Below are 19,588 nucleotides of genomic sequence, written 5' to 3'. Positions count from 1 at the left end.
CAGACAGTCCCTGTCTTTGACCACACATTGTCTATGCTGGAACATGTGGTTGTAGTTGGGTGTCAGACACATGGACATAGAGCAACAACACCATCGGCTGGTAGTCCACATGGCTGTGTACACTCACATTCCCATAGTGGCACCACCTCCATCACTACAGAGGGAGGTGTGCTGTCCACACCATGACATGGCAGACCATGGACATATGGTCCTGGGCTGTCCATGGAGGACACAGGCCCAGCAGACAGCAGTCACTGTCAGGTACTAGCACCACATCTGATCTTGGACATGGTACTGCCCATGCTACTCATGGAGGAACCAGTTCCTGTGCTCATGAATGGAGATGGTGAACTGTTCACTCTACCATGTATCATTCACAGCTGTCCACCATATGCATGTGTAGGGCTAACACTGAGCTTGACTGTGTATATGCACACACTCCAACACCACTGTCACAAGCAAGTCACCTACAGACACACACAGCACCACTCCATGACCCATGTCGCCAGTACTATTTCCTGACTCACACACATGCTGCCAACTGTTTGACAGAGCCTAGGGCTCTGGCACCACTGCACCGCACATTATGCATGTCATGATACCTGTGCCACATCCCTGCCATCCATGCCATTGATGCAGGGACTGCATATATATGTGTCTGATGCACAATAACCATATAACATTGCATGTCTTTGTGTAGTGCAGTAGTGTTATGCCATGGCAGTTGTTGTGGGCCACAAGAGGTACTGTAAGCTAGCATGTGTCAGGAGTACACATCAAATGTGTATGTTTGTTGCCTGATGGTACACTGGCTGTAGTGTTACAGAATGACAGGTGTGTCATGGACCTGTGTATGTTTTTGTCCCAGGAGTCTGAGTGATGCAACTATGGACACATGGTGGAAATACAGTAGCACAGGATGGCAAGGCAGCACAGCAGCAATAGGAAGTCAACAAGGTATGCCAGTATATGTGCATGGCTCCCTAGGTAGATATGTGTAGAACACTGTGTCAGGGACAATTGGCACAGTCAGCAACATAATGCTTTCATACCCTATGACACACTCTATGACCCTTGATACATGTCACCTGGGTAGTCTGCATGCAAAAATGTAGATGGTGGCAGACAACAATTATACTTATGTAGAGCAGGGCAATTTCGGACAAGCTTTTAGTCACAGGGCCAAAAAATGCATAACCAATGCACAAGAGTAGGCCACATGGGCATATATGTAGTGCTGTCAGGACACACACACACGCACACACACACACACACACACACACACACACACACACACACACACACACACACACACAAACACACACACACACACACACACGTTGGATGCTGTGAGAGTAGAACCCTATCTAATATTACACACTATGGCTCACAGTACTTATCGCATGCACCATGCTGTTTATCTGCTGCTACACTGTCAGCCGGTGCTCTTAAGATGGATGACATCAGCAGGCCTTGTAACAGAGGCCATTGTAGAGGCCAGCAGCTAGTCAGGGGGTTTAAAATGCATAACTATTGCACAGAGACAGCCCATAGATGCTTGTTTGAAGTGCTACAAGGGAATATAGTCACACACAGAGTTGGATGCTGTAAGATTAGAGCTCCTACCTATCTATTATTACACACTATAGCTCACAGTACTTATCACATGCTCCATGCTGTTTATCTGCTACTGCACTGTTAGCCAGTGCTCTTAAGGTGAATTATATCATCAGGCCTTGAAGAGGAGGGAATTTAGAGACCAACAGCCAGTCACACAGTCACAGGGCCAAAAGTCAATACCATTGCACACTGACAGCACATATGACATGTCCATAGTGCTGCAAAGGGCTATATTGATACACACATACACACACAGTTGGAAGATGTGACACTAGAACTCCTAGCTAACTAGTATTATACAGTACAGCTCACAGTACCTAGCACACGTGCCACAGGTTATGTCTGTTGCATATGTTGCTGTAGGCACAGTACTTGTAGAGTAAGCAAAGTAGCCTTGTGTTAGCATGTGTGGCCTACAGAGTGATACTGCTCGGTACTGTTATTGTATCTAGTATCCTAGGGGTGGGATACTTGGTCATAGCCTTGATATGTGTGTACACTTACCAGTCTGGCAGTTTGATAGGCAGACATGTGGGCAGGGACAATATGGCCTGTCCAAGGAGTGTGTTGCACCCATATTACATTACACCACCTGCGTACCTATGTCTGTCTGCAGGGTGACAGCCTGCAAGCTCAAGGGTCTGTGGGTGAGTGAATTATGTACTGTTGAGGCTTTGTTTTGGTGTCATCAGATGGCTGTTGTGATGTGTATGTGCAGATAGCCCCAGCAGTCAGGGGTATGTAGGAATATCCGTACATACCCGCCCATATCTATCTCAATCTGTATAACAGGATTGTCTCCTTAAATGTAGTTGTGTGTGTCAGTTATGTAAATGTGCTCTGTAGATGTATGTATGGAGTCTATATATCATTGTACTTTATATAGCTATATATACATCTTGTTATCATAAATATATATGTGCAACATACTGACGGAGACACTAATCAAGCATGAGGGGGATATGGATAGACAGATATGTATAAGTAGCTGCATGTCTGTACAGATATATGTCAACATAGCAGGTCTTTGGGCAGATGAAGCAACAGACATGGGCTTAAGTCAGCTAAGTGTAGGAGCATACCCAGTGTGACGGTCAGTACTTACAAGGTGACTCCAGCCCAGACCTACCTGGAATCCAGTTCGGGCTTTTTGTGTGCTGCAAATAACTGGCTGCTGGACCTGTTTCCACAGTCCAGCACCTCCTAGATATTTTAGCCAAGGCATTCCCTAGCAGCTGAATTAAATATGTGACCCATACCTATCAACTGTACAGATTGTAATGGAATGTATAGAGTTTTGCATCATGTTTTTGTTATGTTTTACATAGCAATGTGATTTTCTGGCACATTAGGGGCAAAATATTATTTTATTATTTTATTTATTTATTTCAGTTTGATGACCAGGGAAGTCCACTGGGCTGAGAAGAGCCTGTTTTCAGTAGAGGTCTGGGGAGAAAACCTCCAAAAACATAATACAGACACGCATGATGTAGTATAAACATTATTATCAGGGAAAAAGAATACAGCACGATACATATAAACAAATAACATTGTAAACTCAGCATACAAGTACACAAAGCAGTAGTATATATAACATATCACACGTAAACTACAGATATGAGAGTAGATGAATGTATTTTTTTTTTTACACAGAAATTAGTTTCATATTATGGAATAGGTCATCCAAGATGCAGTAGGATAATTGTATCTTGGTGGAAATATTATGAAATACAAATGTTGTATAGGGTGGAAAAAGAGAATGAGAGAGGGTTTAGAGGGGAAAGATTAAGTTGGAGCATGACATGGGAATTCCAATTTGGAAGACAGATGGGAGAACAATTGAAATTTGAGATTGTCATGCTCAGATATATTGCAAAGGAGGGGAGAGAGAGTTCCACTGTTTAGCTATGGAGTAGGATAGTAGTAGTACTTGGCCAGGAGGATGTGAGGGATTGTAGATTTGTAGGAGATTTTGGTATGTAAGGGGTTAAGGCTGTAGCTAGAGCGGGGCAGTTTGAAAGTTTGAAGACGAGCTTGTGGCCAGTGATGAGCTGGAAGAATTTCAGGTAGTTGAGAAGTTCAAGCCATTGCATGGTATGGAAGGAGTGGCAATGGTGGGATGGGTTTTTTGAAATGGTCATGAATTTGATTTTTTGGTAACAGGACTCGAGTTTGGATTGTAGGCCATGCTAGAGATTGGTAAACAGAGGAGCACCATACATAAGAGATGGGAGAAGGTAGGAGGAGGCTTGGATTTGTCTGGTGGAGGGACTGAGGCAGCAGTTGTGTCTGTAAAAAAGACCTAGTTTTTGATGTTTTTTTTTTTTTTTGATGGAGGAATGGATGTAGGTGCCAAATGTTAGATTTTCTGCAATGGTGATACTGAGCAGTTTGGTATTGGGAACAATTTCAACAGGGATGTTATTCTGGCTGAGTATGGAGAATGTGTTTTTGTCAATAGTGGAGTTTCTAGGAGTAAAGATCATCAGTTTAGTTTTATAAGTTTAGGGTCAGGTGATTGATTTTCATCCAGGTTTCTGTTTCAGAGAAGGCTAACTGGGTGTTTGGTAGGAGTTCAGAGGAGGAGTAAGCTGAGCAGATGATAGTGAAGTCATCTGCTTACTGAATGAGTAAGGACTCAGGAATGGAGGGGTGGAAGTTGTTGATAAATATGTTGACAAGTAGATGACTTAGAACAGAACCTTGGGGCATGTGAGTGGCTGTAGGTAGGAAGGAAGAGGTTGATGATTTCCATTGAGCAGCTTGTTGGCGATCAGAGAGGTAGCTGGAGAACCAGGCTATGGTGGTAAAAGAGAGATGGAGGAAGGGGAGTTGAGATAGGAGTAAGGTGTGAGAGATGGTGTTGAAAGCCTTTGAAAGATCTAGAAGCAGTGTAGATATGAATTTTCCAGAGTTGTGTGCTTGGTTAATGGTTTCAAGAAAGGAAAGGAGGGCAGTCATGGTGCTGTGGCCAGGGTTGAAGCTGTGTTATGTAGGGTTGAGGAGATTGCCATGGGTTAGGTGTGGCATCAGTTGTGAATGGATAGCTTTTTCTTGTATTTTAGAAAGTGGAGAAAGGATGGCAATAGGTCTGAAATTGGTGGTGCCTGTGTTTTTCCTCCTTTGTGGAGTGGGATGATGTAAGCATGGCACCAGATAGATGGTGCATAAGATTCTTGTATGACTCTATTTATACGAATAGAAATGAGAAAGGATATGTTGTCTGCAGATAGTTTGAGGAAGTTTGATGGTAGATTATCAGGTGCATTGCAACATGGTTTGAGCTGGAGGAGAAATCTTTTTATTGTGCTAGTGAGGATGGATTTAATGCTGAAAGGGGAGGAAGGAGGTATGTGATCAGGGTGATGCGGGGCAGGTGGAGATGGGATAGGGGGTGGGAAAGAGGAGGATAGTTGTGCAATATAGTCCACAAAAAAATGAGTTGAATTGGGTGGCTGTTTCAAGGTTGGTAAGGTTGGGGTTTGGACAGGGGTTATCTTTATTACCAGGGTGGAAGATGGAGGAGATGGAGTCCTGAAATTGTTTAGGATTAGATGAGTGCACGGATTGAAGTTTGGAGTAGTATGCTTTTGTTATTAGTTTTTTTACAGAGTTTTGGAGTTGTTTAAATTCTAGAAGGGAGTTAGGTGTTTTGTTTTTCTGATATTGCTTCCATTTTTTTGTCTCTTTGTTGCATTGTTAGTTTCATTTCTTTTGAGAGCCAGGGGCAGGGATTGGTTTTGATGCATTTGGTCCTAAGGGGGGCTTGTTGGTTTAGTAGGTTTAAGAATGACTAGTTGAAATAAGCTATGGCATTATCAAGTGGTAGGGTTTCTAGAGGGGTCCAGTCAGTATGCTTTAGACATTTTCAGAAAATTTGAGGGTTGAAGAAGGAGAGGTTGTAGGTTTGAATGTAGTGGTGTTGTTTTTGTAGAGGAGAGGGGAGACAGTCAGCAAAGGCTGGTAGGTGGTCACTGAGACAGTCTAGAAGTATTCCAGCATCTGAGAAAAGGTTGGGATGAGATGTTAGGATAGAGTCAATGATGGTACCAGAGGTACCATCTTTATTTGGCCTAGTTGGAGAGTTTATTAGTTGGGAGAAATTGAATAGATTGATTGTGTGGGAAGGGGCTTGAGAGTTAACAGAGGCCCAGTTAATATTCATATCACCAAGAGTATAGGTCTCAATTCTGATGGTAGAGGAAAACCAGGAGAGGATATATTCAGGTGTTTGGAAGTTATTGCCTGGGGGAATATAGAGGACACCTATGCATATGGACTTGTGGTTGCTGATTTTTAGTAGATCTATTGTAATTTCAGCAATGACAAAGTTTGGGATATGACTGGTCTAAGGAGTAATGGTATTGGAGGAGTAGTAGATAATAGCTATACCCCCACCTTTTTTATGTGTTCTGTCATTGCAAATAATTTGGTAACCTGGAGGAAGAATTTTGTTATCTTTTATAAAAGGTTTGAGACAGATCTGTGAGATGGCAGTTATGTCAGGGTGGTTGTGGGAAAGCCAGGCATGGAGGTTAGGAGTTTTATTTTGAAGGCTTTGGGTATTAAATGTTGTGGGATTTGGGTGTTTGGGGTTGAGTGGAGGAGTTGATGGGTTGACTGATGGTGATGGTTTGGGGGTTGGGGTGTATGTCACCAGAGAGTGACAGGGAGATACGGTTGTGGATAAGTGTGAGGTAGCTTAGTGTGGACAGAGAATTTGGGTTATGAAAGAGGAAGGGTTTTTTTGTATGAAGTTTGAGGCTTGAGCACTGAGTGAGTGGGTAGGTAGTAGTTTGGGTTTGAATACTAGCGTGGTGTTAGAAGAGAAGAGTTCATGACAATATGTAAGTGAAAGCTGGTGTAGAAGTATGGTGGTATGTGACAGTGGAATGTGAAGGTGAAATAAGGTAGGGGTTAGGGAGTTGTGTAAGAAAAGTAAAACAAGTGAGAGAGAACAGTAGGGCTGATGGGTATATAGGGAGTGATGAGATAGGGGACACTGCTTTGGAGTGGGTGAGGTATATGTGAGGATGAAAGTAGGTATGTAAAGATACAGTTCAGAGTTGATTGGATGGGAGTAGAGGGTGAGAGGGGTTGGGGATGAATAAATGTACAGATAGTGGGGGTGAGTGGGAATTGGGGGCAGAGTAGGGGAGTGGCATGAGCCCATAGGGTGAATGGAGCGAGCTGAGACCCCAGAGAGGTCAGCAAGAAACTATCAGTGAGTATCTTGTAAAAACAAGGGTAGCAGTCAAAATAGTTACTTGACAGAGTGAATTACTGTTGTCAGGAATGTACAGTTTGAAGTCAGTTCAAATCTGTGAGCAGCAGTTTAAAAGGAACTGCTCAATGGCTCTAGCTACTGACAGCTAGTGTAGGGAGAGGCACAGTCTGAATCCCTTTTGGGTTGATCAAGGGTTGTGGAGAAGAAGGGGTTGGATGGATATTTGGAGTGGAGATTGTAGTCTTTTGCTGCCACCTAGTGGTAGAAAGCAGGTAGAACAGGCAGAATAGCAAAGGAGAAACAGGGTGTCCCTGTGAGTGTGCATGCTAAATGGGGAGCACTAGAGCAGAGGTGTTCTAAGGTGTAGGCTATAAAAGTAAAAAAAATACTGGAGCTTGCATGCACTAGTGCTACAAGCTGTAACAGTAATTTCATTTTTGCTTTTCTTTTCTGGGACAGAAAGTTGTTTCTTTGGTCAGGGAGGCAGATAGTGGTACTGCTGATCAGTTTAGAAGACTTTGTGATAGACAGGAGCTTGTAGAATGGATCGTATGAGCTGGAATGGAAGCAAAAAAAAAGGTCTGAGATTAACAGTCTTTAGGGTAAGGTTCAGTAAATTTATGTGATGAGAGCAGTAAGAGGTGAGTAGAGGAAATGGGGGAGAGATGTGTGTGTGGGGGGAGTGAGGTGAGAGAGGCAAGTCGAGGTGGGGAGAAGAGAGATGGTAGAAGATGAGTGGGAGTGTGTGAGTGAAGAATGAAGGGCAGCCTTTTAAGAATGTATTAGCAGCCATGCAGGTATGAAGTGAGATAACAGTGGTGTAGACGAGGACAATACACTCTGCATGAGGGAAATCTTTACAGACCTATATATTTGGTAGCAGTAGTTACACAGGTATCCACAGTTCAAAAAGTTAAAAAAACCTGAAATGTTAACACTCTTGTCACCTAACAATATTGCGAAGGCACTTTATAATGTGGGAGAGAATAGAGAACCCAGACTATGAGGCAAACAAACAAAATAATAACAGTGCAACATCTAGTATTAAACATAGAGTTCTAACACTGTATGAGCTGTTTTATTGTGATAATGCAGGTAATATGCACTTTAGCAGAGTTAATCAAGTACTCTTTGTTTATTAAAACAGTAAAATATGCAGCCAGGAGTTTGTTAGCTCTGTCTAGCGAATTGTTGTTCAGTGTGAGTTATCCACATCTAGGTAGCTACTATAGTGGAGCTGCATAATGGATATTAAAGGCTTAGAGTGGAGTGTTTTTTGTTTTTTGTTTTTATAAAAAATACTAGCAGGACAGATTTGAGGTTGAAAATGGCTTTATCAAAAAAAGTATGATGTGCTGACAGTAGATAATCTTTGTAGATTGCAACACATTAATGGCGTGTGTGAATTTGGTGCCAAAACTGCCAAGTTATAGTCAGCAGCAGCAATTGCATGTCTATTAATGGCAGAATAGCTGGGGAATATTTGCACTTAATCAGCACACTGTTACAAAACAGCAAACACAGGAGTTGGATAAAAGATTACATTAAAAAGCTAAGGGGAAAACTTTGAGCAGTAGAAGCAGCAAGTTCAGAGGTTTTAATAGCGCTTTATCGGCACACAGCTTCATACAGTTAAGTGAAACAGCCTGGACTTTAAGAAGGAAGTCAGATTGGATATATTAGCTCCGGAAGCTCTAAAAACACAATGTGGCAGCAGCTAGATGAACATATGGCTACAGAATAGAATTAACAAGTAAACGCACTAGCAGTAGCCTACTGGTATGTATCATTACAGTACAAGGCATATACTATATCTGCAGGCAACAAAGCAATAGTTCAGAATAAAAACATGCAGTGAGCTTTAGTACAAGGCAGCTGAAAAGAGATAACTCATATGCACGGCATGCACTGTATCAGCAGGCATCAAGGCAATACTTTAGAAAATAGCAGACATTGTAATTTAATACAAAGCAGCTATAAATTGGAAACACATATCAATAGCAAATAGCATCTTACCGGCATGCACACTATGCAAGGAGCAAGAGGGATCTGTGGCTGACCTGTCCAGGAGGGATAAGTATATTAAAGATGGTGCCATGGTGAGTGGGAGGTCTATTTAGAAGCACGGGGGGGGGTGGGGGGTGGGCAGACAGGATGAGATGGAGTGGTGATAGGTGGGGAAGTGTGTAGAAGGTAAGTGGGTCAGGAATTGGGACAGAACAGGGTGTGGGGGGGTTCTACACCAGAGAGGTGAGCAGAAACTATCAGTGAGTATCTTGTAAAAACTAGGGTAGCAGTCAAAATAGTTGCTTTACAGAGTGAATTACTGTTGGCAGGAATGTACAGTCTGAAGTCAGTTCAAGTCTGTGAGCAGCAGTTTAAAAGGAACTGCTCAATGGCTCTAACTACTGACAGTTAGTATAGGGAGAGGAACAGTCTGAATCACTTATTGGGTCGGACAGGGGTTGTAGAGAAGAAGGGGTTGATTGGATATTGGGAGCAGGGATTGTAGTCTTTTGCTGCCACTTAGTGGTGGAAAGCAGTAGAACAGGCAGAATAGCAAATGTGACAGAAGGTATCCCTGCGAGTATGCACGCTAAACGGGGAGTGCTAGAGCAGAGGTGTTCTAAGCTGTAGGGTATAAAAGTTTAAAAACTACTGGAGCTTACATGCATTAGTGCTACAAGCTGTAACAGTAAATTATTTTTTGTTTTTCTTTTCTGGGACAACAAGTTGTTTCCTCAGTCAGGGAGGCAGATGGTACAACTGATCAGTTTATAAGACTTCCTGATAGAGAGGGATGTGTAGAATGGGTCATACAAGTGGCATGCACACTATGTGAAGGGCAAGAGGGACCTGCGGCTGACCTGTCCAGGAGGGATAGGTTGATGTTAAGATACGATGAGAGACATTTGAATTACTGACTCCATACACAGCAAGGGATTCATGTTAATGCATGGCCTGTTATTCTATCAACTTTCCACATTTTCCTGACCAATAATTAATCCTTCTGCTTATATTTGGGCTTTTGTCCCACTATTGCTTATGGCTTTGTCCAGATTCCCAGCTCTAAAAGGTTGAGACGTATGATGTGACAGGGGTACATGATGTAACACCACACACAGGGTGGAAATCTTCATACCTCTCCCATGGTTTTGCAGAATTTCCAGCATTCCGCCCCATATGTCTGCTGTGTTCCTCATAAAGTTGTGTTTGTCAGGTAATATGCTATAAAATTCAGTCCACTGAATTGTTGCAAGTACTGACACAGTTATGTGATTGTCTTTCCATACTGCAGCTAATCTGATCTGTTGCAACCTGCTGTTATACTAGTCACCTTCTAGGTTTACTCAGAGCATGTATAATTCTGTAGGTTTGGACCTCTGTCCTCTCATTTTCTCTGTCTGTGTCCAGCTTCCTTGCAGTAACAGATTACGGTGTTAGGACAGTCTGTGGGACTCCAACCATAAGAGTAATTCACATGCAAAAGCTGTAGGTGTGGCCAGCTTCAAACCATCAGCACCATCAACCATGCTACTGTCCTTAGCCCAGTGAGCCACACCAGCCTCCAGAAAGAAAGCAAGGTTAAATTCCTCACAGTATCAACAGCATAGTCATATACTGTGACCCCTGCTTTTTGTGTAAAATACATGTGGCCAGGTTCTTTGTGACAGCCCTGAAATTGTGTGGTCTGCTGATATATCCTTGCAAACATACTGTTACTGAAATTGTATGGGAACACTGATATGTTTTGGGTAGGGACTCTGGCATTGAAAGTTGTGCATCTATCCTATGACCCCACTGTTTGGCATTTCCCTTGCATAATTCCCTCTGTTGATCCTGCTGCAGCTGTTTCCACAGGATCGTATTGTGTAGCATGGCACATGAACATCTGCTCACATGTGGCTAGAGAGTACTGCAGGGCTCCACCAGATATATGTAGGTACCTGAACCGTGAATTGAGCAGCCCAAACACACACTCTACGATGTTCCCAGTTTGTGTGTGTGTGTGTGTGTGTGTGTGTGTGTGTGTGTGTGTGTGTGTGTGTGTGTGTGTGTGTGTGTGTGTGTGTTTGTGTGTGTGCGCGCCTCATTATGGTGTTCTTCTGTGGGTGTGTCTTCATTTCAGATGTGTAGTCCACAAGTACTGTAGCTGCAGCCACAAGTACAACAGATGTAACCGGTGGTGCATGCAATAAGTACTGTGAGCTATAGTAGGTAGGTAGGTAAAGGTTCTAATCTCACATCAGACACTTTGTGTGTATGTGTGTAGATATTCCCTTACAGCAGTAGAGACATGAAATCCAAAGAAACCGTATTGGGTAAAATCTTGGTGCAGAAATAAATCCAAATGAAAGATAAAAAGTAAAAAATGCACCAAGATAACACACAGCAAAAACATTTAATCACAGCAAAGTACAAAGTGGTAAGCACTTTCACAACCGAAGTTGCTTTTATGAGACATTGCTTTTTATGTTGGAAAAACAAATAGAATGCTTAAATATCGTATTTTAGACCACCTAAGAGATATTAGTAATAATAAACCATCAAATGCTCTAGCCAGTCATGTTATGTCCAATGGCCGTTCTCATTCCTTTAAGCTCTTTGTTTTACAATATATTTATAGAAACCCCAGAGGTGGTGACATTGAAAATATCACAGAGGGACATGAACAGAAGTGGATTTTGAAACTTAATGCTGAAAAGTATCCTGGTTTGAATGCTACTACTTCCTTGGTCCCTTTTTTAAAGGCTAGACATCTCAAGTATTAAGATTAGCTAAGTTCTTTCAAAATTAGTCTATGTATTTAACTAGCTTTTAGTTTCCAAGTATTCTATTTAACTTTTTCCTGCCTAGTATTTTTCCATGATTTATAATGATTTTTTAAGTTTTTTAAGTGCTTTCTCGTGTATAGTATTTGATTCCTTTTTGTACAATGTTTTTAAGCAATGCTTTTTTTTTTTAATTTGAGCATGAGGCTTAATTGTTTTTCACTGCAACTTAATCATTGTGTGATTTTATTAATTAATTGGCATTTTAGAATCTCTATTTAAACCTGTGCATTTTTTACTGTGGTGTCTGATGAAGCAACTTCAGTTGTGAAAGCGCTTACCACTTTGTACTTTGCTGTGATTAAACATTTTTGCTGTGTGTTATCTTGGTGCATGTTTTACTTTTTAGCAGTACAGACATGTCCATCTGGCCTATGTCTGTCCAATGGTTAGTCATTTTATGTCCCTATGACTAGCGTCCTCCTCAACATTGCCCTCCCTGTCAACACCTGCTAATGTCATACACCTTTATAGCACTGGCTGACAGTCAAATGATAGATAAGCTCTGTAGTGCATGTGATACATACTTAGTGCTGCAGTGTATACTAATACATAGGTATGGGTTCTAGTCATGCAACAGGCAACTTGTGTGTGTATGTACAAATATATTCCCATGCAGCAGTACACACATGACCATATGGGTGTGCAATCATCATACATTTTACTGACCTGTGACTAGCTGCTGGCTCTAAATAGCCCACATCTACCTAGCCATAAATGCTATCTGCCACAAACTAGATTTGTATGTACAGAACACCCAGGTGACACGAATCATGGGTATCAGGCCTTGTCACAGGATATGCATGCATGATTATACTGACTGCCCCCATCGTCCCTGGCACACTGCTCTACAAATATGCACCTAGGTAACCTTGCACATATACAGCCGTACCTTGCTGATGTCATATTTCTGCTGTGCTGCCATGCCATCCTGTGCTGCTGTATCACCTCCAAGTCTCCATAGCTTAGCCACTCAGACCCCTTCAACAGAAGCATACACAGTTCTGTGACACAACTGTCATTCTGCAACACTACCACCACTCTAACATCATGCAACAAAGATACACAAACTTTGATGTGTACTCATGACACATGCCAGCATACAGCACCTGACATGGCATAACACTACCGCACTACAAAACTATGTGTAAAGTAATACAGTCACCCTGTGCATCAGACACATATTTTCATGTCCCTGCATTGATGGCATGGATGGCAGGGATGTGGCACAGGTATTATCACATGTAAAGCATGTGGTTTGAGGGTGCCAGAGCCCTAGGCTGTGCAAAACAGTTGACAGCATGTGCGTGAGTCAGGAAGGGGTGTTGATTAGCTGGGCCATGGAGAGGTGCCATGTGTCTGTTGGTGACCTGCATGTGACAGTGATGTTTGAGTGTGTGTTTGTATGTGCGTGTGCGTGTGTGTGTGTGTGTGTGTGTGTGTGTGTGTGTGTGTGTGTATATATATATATATATATATATATATATATATATATATATATATATATATATATATATATATATACACAGTCAGGCCCAGTGCTTGCCCTACACATGTGTATGTTGGACAGCTGTGGGCTATACATGGCACAGTGAACAGTTCACCATCCCTGGCCATGAATATGGGAACTGGCTCTGCCAGGAGTGGCACTTGCACCACCATGCCCAGGATCAGATGCAGTGTTAGTAGCTTTGGGTGACTGGTGTCTGCAAGCTCATATCCCCCCACGGGAGCACACAGGACCATGTGCCCATGGCCTGTCACATCATGGTGTGGAGAGCACACTCACTTCTGTAGTGCTGGAGGTACTGCCACTACGGGAGCATGAGTATGCACAACCATGTGGACTCTCAGTAGATGGTGTTGCTGACCTACATCCATGTGTCCAATGCCCTACTCCAACCAGATGTTCCAGCACAGACATGTGGTGAAAGACTGAAACTGTCTCAGCCCACCATCTGTCCACCACATCAGTGAAATGTTCCATGGCATCACCAATGCGTGTGTAGGCAGTCATGGATGTTAGACTGTGCTGCATTCATAATCCTGAGCATCCATCTGGTGTTGCATTTGGAATGTGCCTGTGCTTCTATGATGGACCAAAACATCTGGTGAGTGACCCATGATGTGACACCTGTGACAGGTGGTGGATAGGCAGCAGTCCTCCTTTGAGCACCCCTGTCAATCTGCCTGTGTGGGACCTTGCCAGATCTCTGGCTATAGCCAGGGTCTACATTCACTAATGCCATAGTTGCCACACTGTCATGTTTAATGTCACGACACTCTGACTGTCCAATATCTGTGGCCTCAGGGGACTGGGTATGTGTGGGCATACTAAATGTGTGCAGAGACAATGGAGGACGAAGTGGGATGTCAACCTCTGGGAAAGATGCAGCCCACAACAACCCCACCTGTGCCTCACTCTGGCCACCATCATCATTAGAGTCTGATGAGACACTGACATCAGGTTGAGAAGGGGACAGACTCCAATCCCCACATTCATCTGTGAGGGGGAAGACAAAATAAGTACATTACTACCTGTACTGTTTTGTATGGTAATCCACACACACACATACAGGTGAGAATCCGCAACTGCATTACACATACCACATCTTATTACTGATCCCATGCATAACACACAAACACACAACAACAACATACACAGACAAGACAGGCCCTTTATAACATGCACTGCAGCTATGTCTGGTTAATCTTGCCAGCACTATACACCTGTGAGATAAGCAGTATGTCAATGTATCTGATAGACCTACACCCAAAACACAGTGCACCCTTCTTGCGCTTACTATGCCAGTTATAGTATCACTGCCTCAGGTATGTACCATCTCCATATTGTGTGTGAACAGGCATCTGTGAGTGATTGCCTCCTTTATAGCAGGCTTTATAGTCCTTCTCAAAAATAAGTGCAGATGTGTTACTGCTCCTGCAAATACACAACTGTGATCACCCATTCAATGCACTTCAGTTAACCCCTCCGAAATTGAACATACAACTATTGTACTCTGGCTAAGCATAACAGTTGTGCCTAGGGCAAAATGGCAGCCCTTAACATTCTTAGGGTATATATGATCTGTAAAACAACAGTATCACACTTACCAGGTACAGGACCTCGGACTCCAGCCACAAATAATGGACCTATGAAAATGTGAGGGAGCGGTATTGTCAGCAATACTAAATGTGGGATTGTTACAGGGTAATATGTGCATGTATCCACATGTACAGTAACTAATGTGACACTGCCTATATTGCTGACATTCTGAGTATGTGTGCACAACTGCACATTAAAACAACACCCCCAATGCAGATAGACATGACACCCATGTACTGGCATGCAGAGGCTGCCACAATGACTGATACAGTATTACAGTGATGAACACAGGAAGCTTACCTGGATGCTCCTCTGATGTGGATGCTGAGGCACCCACCTCCAGAATGTATGGGATGCTGGATGCTTGGGAGCTGGTAGCTGATCCTAGATTCACCAGGAATTCCTCTGTGGCTGAGAGTGATTGTTCTGTTTCAGGTCCTCCACCAGTGGCAGCATAATCCCTGGTTACAGCAGCTGCCCCGTGATGTGCAACATTGACCATATCCATTGCCCTGTGGCAGACCTGCTCATGCATCCTGTCTTGATGTCCACTTTTGTTAATCACCCTGACAAGTTCACTCCACAATGCTGCACATTGTTTACGATGTTGGTGAGTTCTGGACAGCAGAATGTTATGATGCTGTCTGAAAGCATCCAGGATAACATTATTTTCAGTGGCTCTAAATGGTGAGAGCCTCCTCCAATACACCCTTGCTGAAAAACAACAAGAGGGGAACACATCACAGGACCAGATACATGGACATCCACTATGTACAGACCCTGCACAACCACAATGGCCTGCACTATCCATTGTTACATCCCATGTCATACCCCACAGTCTATCAACACACTACATGTGTGGCTATCACAAACATAGTAGCAATACCGGTTATGTCCCGGTGTGCCATGATAGAGTCTGCTGTATGTCTCCACATCCATCAATGTTGTCTACTGTGGTGTGTCCCCTATAGGCAATGTCCCACTACTATGTCATACAGTCACTGTCAGACAAATAGGTGTGTGTTATTACAACTATATGGGGACAGTCCAGCAACACCAGTGTGCCACAGTGACAGAAAGCAATGCAAACCTGTTGTACTATATCTTCCTTTTAGGCATCATACCTCTCCAGTACACAAATGTTTGCAGAATGTGTACATGTACCTGATATATATGGTCCTTTTGGCACAAACATGTGGATGTCTGACAAACAATTGGCCAATAACTAATGATTGTTGTCAAAATATAGCAAATCTGGATGTCACATGCCAGACCCCCTCAGAAAACACTTATGCTACAGTAATATCTGTTGGTCTATTCATAATCTTAATTTGTATGGATAATACATACACTTTGTTGCTGTGTTTGGGCCTTTGTCCCCCCACTAATAATGGCTATGGTTTGAATTCCTGCTGTAGGGGGGTTACATGTAAGTTAGCCATAGCTCCCAAGCAATGAGGTACAACTATCAACAAAACAGTGACATATCCAGACTATATCAGGGACAGTCAGAGACACATTTACAATGTCTGGACTATTTCTGTGTGATATTCACAGACTGAGAGGAGCTGAATAACAGTACATCATGTGATATTACAGCTGTGTCCACCCTTGCTTACTGTCAGTATGTCTAACTCGTAATCCACTATCTTTCGTACAAGAGCTGACCATTGTAGGAGGGGAATAAAAGGGCCAGAGCTGTAATCTGATTGAATGCAGGTATGGTTGAGACGCATGCCTATAGCTGTTGGACAGCAGAGTATCACCAACATGTCATTCCCATAAATGTACTGCAGCCCTACTGTTGTAATCCCTATTCCCCAAACTTCCATCCTCCCATCTGCATCCCATTACATGGGGACATGTATTACATACATGCATTACATGACATAATCCTTTTGTGAACAAATCCTCAGCAAACAGCTTGCTAAATCATAGTCTGTCTTGGTAAAGTAACATACAGACCTGTTCCCCATAGGCAGTTGATTGTTTTTGTAGGTAATGCTCACTAACAGGGAATTGCCTGTTCATCAATCTGTGGCTCAGACTTGATAATTGTATCTAAAACAGCTGGGATGCACTTCCACTAGCCAATGACATGGCACTGCAGTGCAATATTTAAGGCCTTCATGTAGGCCTTGGCCCCTTTGTTAGTCTTTGAGATGGACATTAGTAAGGTATAGAGACTACAGCATTGCAGAGGATAGATACAAATATTTTCCACTGTTGAGATTTATGAGGGATGTCCACAGTTTTGCATGCTATGTTTGGCCATTGGCCCATGACATTGTGATTATCTGGCAGTTCATTGTTCAACATTGTGGGTTGAGGTCAGTAATGGGAGAGAGACATGTGAGTGTCAGACGTCATAACCATCAGAATATGCATGCTACTGCAGTAGCTGCTATTCTATTAGCTCACTATCTTTGATGGGACAAACTGTAAAATGTGTCCCTGTTGCTGGACCTTTGTCACATGCCCCACCTTTAATGTATGGTTTTGTCTGGATCCCATGTTTTAGGGGGTTGTTAGATATGGTAGGTCTGTAGCAGCTAGCTGAACATACAGTGTGAACACTTTGGAGCACAGCAAGCTGTATGTGTAACTGAGACAGCAGTGTCAGTTCTGTCATTACAGCAGAGCCAGGGTAAGGATACCCTTTACAGTCCACTGGAGGCATGTCCTTAAGGTACATCTGTTATGTAAAAGGGCCAATCACAGAGTAGTAGATGACATATAGTTAGGCTATATAAATAAGTACAGTGTGTCCCTACCTACTGGCCTTTGACTTGCAAACATGGGTAGCAGTTAATTCAGTAACAGCACCTATGAGGGTTAAAATTGTATGACTTAGTCATAACTTGCTGTATTCATAGGTTTGTAGGTTCATATGTAGGTACTATGCTATTGGCCCATGGGCCTATATAAGCCTAGCCAAAAAGGTACCCTGGCTTTCGCCACCCAAGAAAATGATTTTCCTGTGCCCCTGTCAAGCAGAGCCACAGAAGTGATCCCCGGGGTGAATTTTCTATCTCCCATCCAATCATCAAGATTTTTCATGAAGAGTGCTAATGAGGAGCTTTGTTTGATATAGATAGGTAGTTTGTTCCAGAGTATGGGAAGTCTCTGTGACAGGAATCTATCCCTCCAGCATGTTTTGTTTATTGTTGTGACAAGGTTTAGGTCCTTGGAGTGTGTAGCTCAGAGGGATTGGGATTTCTTTAAGTGGAGCATGTTCAACAGCTCTGGGTTTGACATAGCTTTGTATGTTAGGCAGAGATCACCTCTAACTAGATGATTTGTGATGGAGTAAAGCTGGAGTTTTTTTAGATGGTCTGCATAGGGCATCTGTTTGAGGCGGGTAATCCTCTTTGTGAGGTATTTCTCCGGCCTTTCCAGTTGTAGATGTCTTGTGAGGTACATACCAAAAGGGGTTCTGTATTCTGTAATGGGTCTAATGAGCGATGAGTAGAGGGGAACAATGACCTTTTTTTTCCTGAATAAGAACCCTTTTGTGATGAGGTGTGCCACATAGAAGGATTTCCTAACTACTGTAGTGATGTGATTATCAAAGGAGAGACTACTGTCCACCTGTGTCTCAAGGTCTCTTATCACAGTTTCGGGGTTAAGCAGACTACCGCCTATGTGGTAGTTCATGGGTACAGAGTTTTTACCAAAAGGAATAACAATGCATTTTTCGGCATTGAGCTTGAGGCCATGACTTTGACACCAGGCATCTGTCTCAGTGAGGCCCTTTTGTAGGATTTCCACATTGTTAGAAGTTTTGATTATGGCTCCTACTTTGCAGTCATCTGTGAACTTCATTAACCAAGGACCTTCTGTGCTAGCCTGTACATCAGAGAAGTAGATACCAAAGAGTAGAGGACCCAGGGCTGAACCCTGTGGTACTCCACTTGTCCCTGGTCTGAAGTAGGATTTGAAGTCTATTACTTTCACAGTGTGGGTTCTGTCAGTGAGCCAGTTGGCAACCCATCTTGTGACAAAGGGATTTATACCTAGTTTAGTGAGTTTATTTATAATTCTGGAGTGGGGGATGGCGTCAAAAGCCTTGGCGAGATCTAGATAGGCCGTGTAAACCACCTTGCCCTCATCTACAGCTTTTGTGGCTGCTTCAAAGAAGTTTATCATGTTTAGGAGACATGATCTGCCTTTTACAAACCCGAACTGTGTGGGATCCAGAGTCTGGAGATTACCAATGTCATTGTTTATAAGTTCCATGATGATACGTACTATAGCTATGCAGACCAAGCTCTTCAGGCTAATGGGGCGTAGTTCACAGGGTCTGTGGTGGCTCCTCCTTTGTGGAGTGGGATGACCATTGCTGTGTGCCATTCAGTGGGCACAAAGCCTGAGGTAAGGCTATGAATGAACATGGTACTTAGGTGGGGTGCCAGTTCGTTCTGTAGTTCATGTAGAATGCAGCCTGAGATGTTGTCAGGTCCCATGGATGCAGTGTTCTTGGCTTTGGAGAGTGTGTTTTTCACCTGTGCAACCATGATTACAGGAATTTTGCATTCTTCCAGGATAGAGATAGGCCCTTTAGAGGGTGAGAGGGGGGTAAAGTTAGCACTGAACCTATCTGCCAGGATGTTGGCAATATCAGTTGGTTCTGTATATTTAGTGTTATTGTGCTGTAATTCAGAGCAGATCTGTGTGTTGCCATTGAGATTCTTGACATAGCTATAGAATGCTTTGTGGCTGTCTTTAGAATCAGTGGTGATTTTGTTTTCATAACTAGCTTTGGAGGATTTTATGAGGGATCTCAGCTTCTTACTGAGGCTG

The sequence above is a fragment of the Protopterus annectens genome, chromosome 6.part0, assembly GCF_019279795.1.
Source record: "Protopterus annectens isolate FY-2018-M chromosome 6.part0, PAN1.0, whole genome shotgun sequence".
NCBI lineage: Eukaryota > Metazoa > Chordata > Ceratodontiformes > Protopteridae > Protopterus > Protopterus annectens.
Note: the sequence above shows the minus strand (reverse complement) of the source record.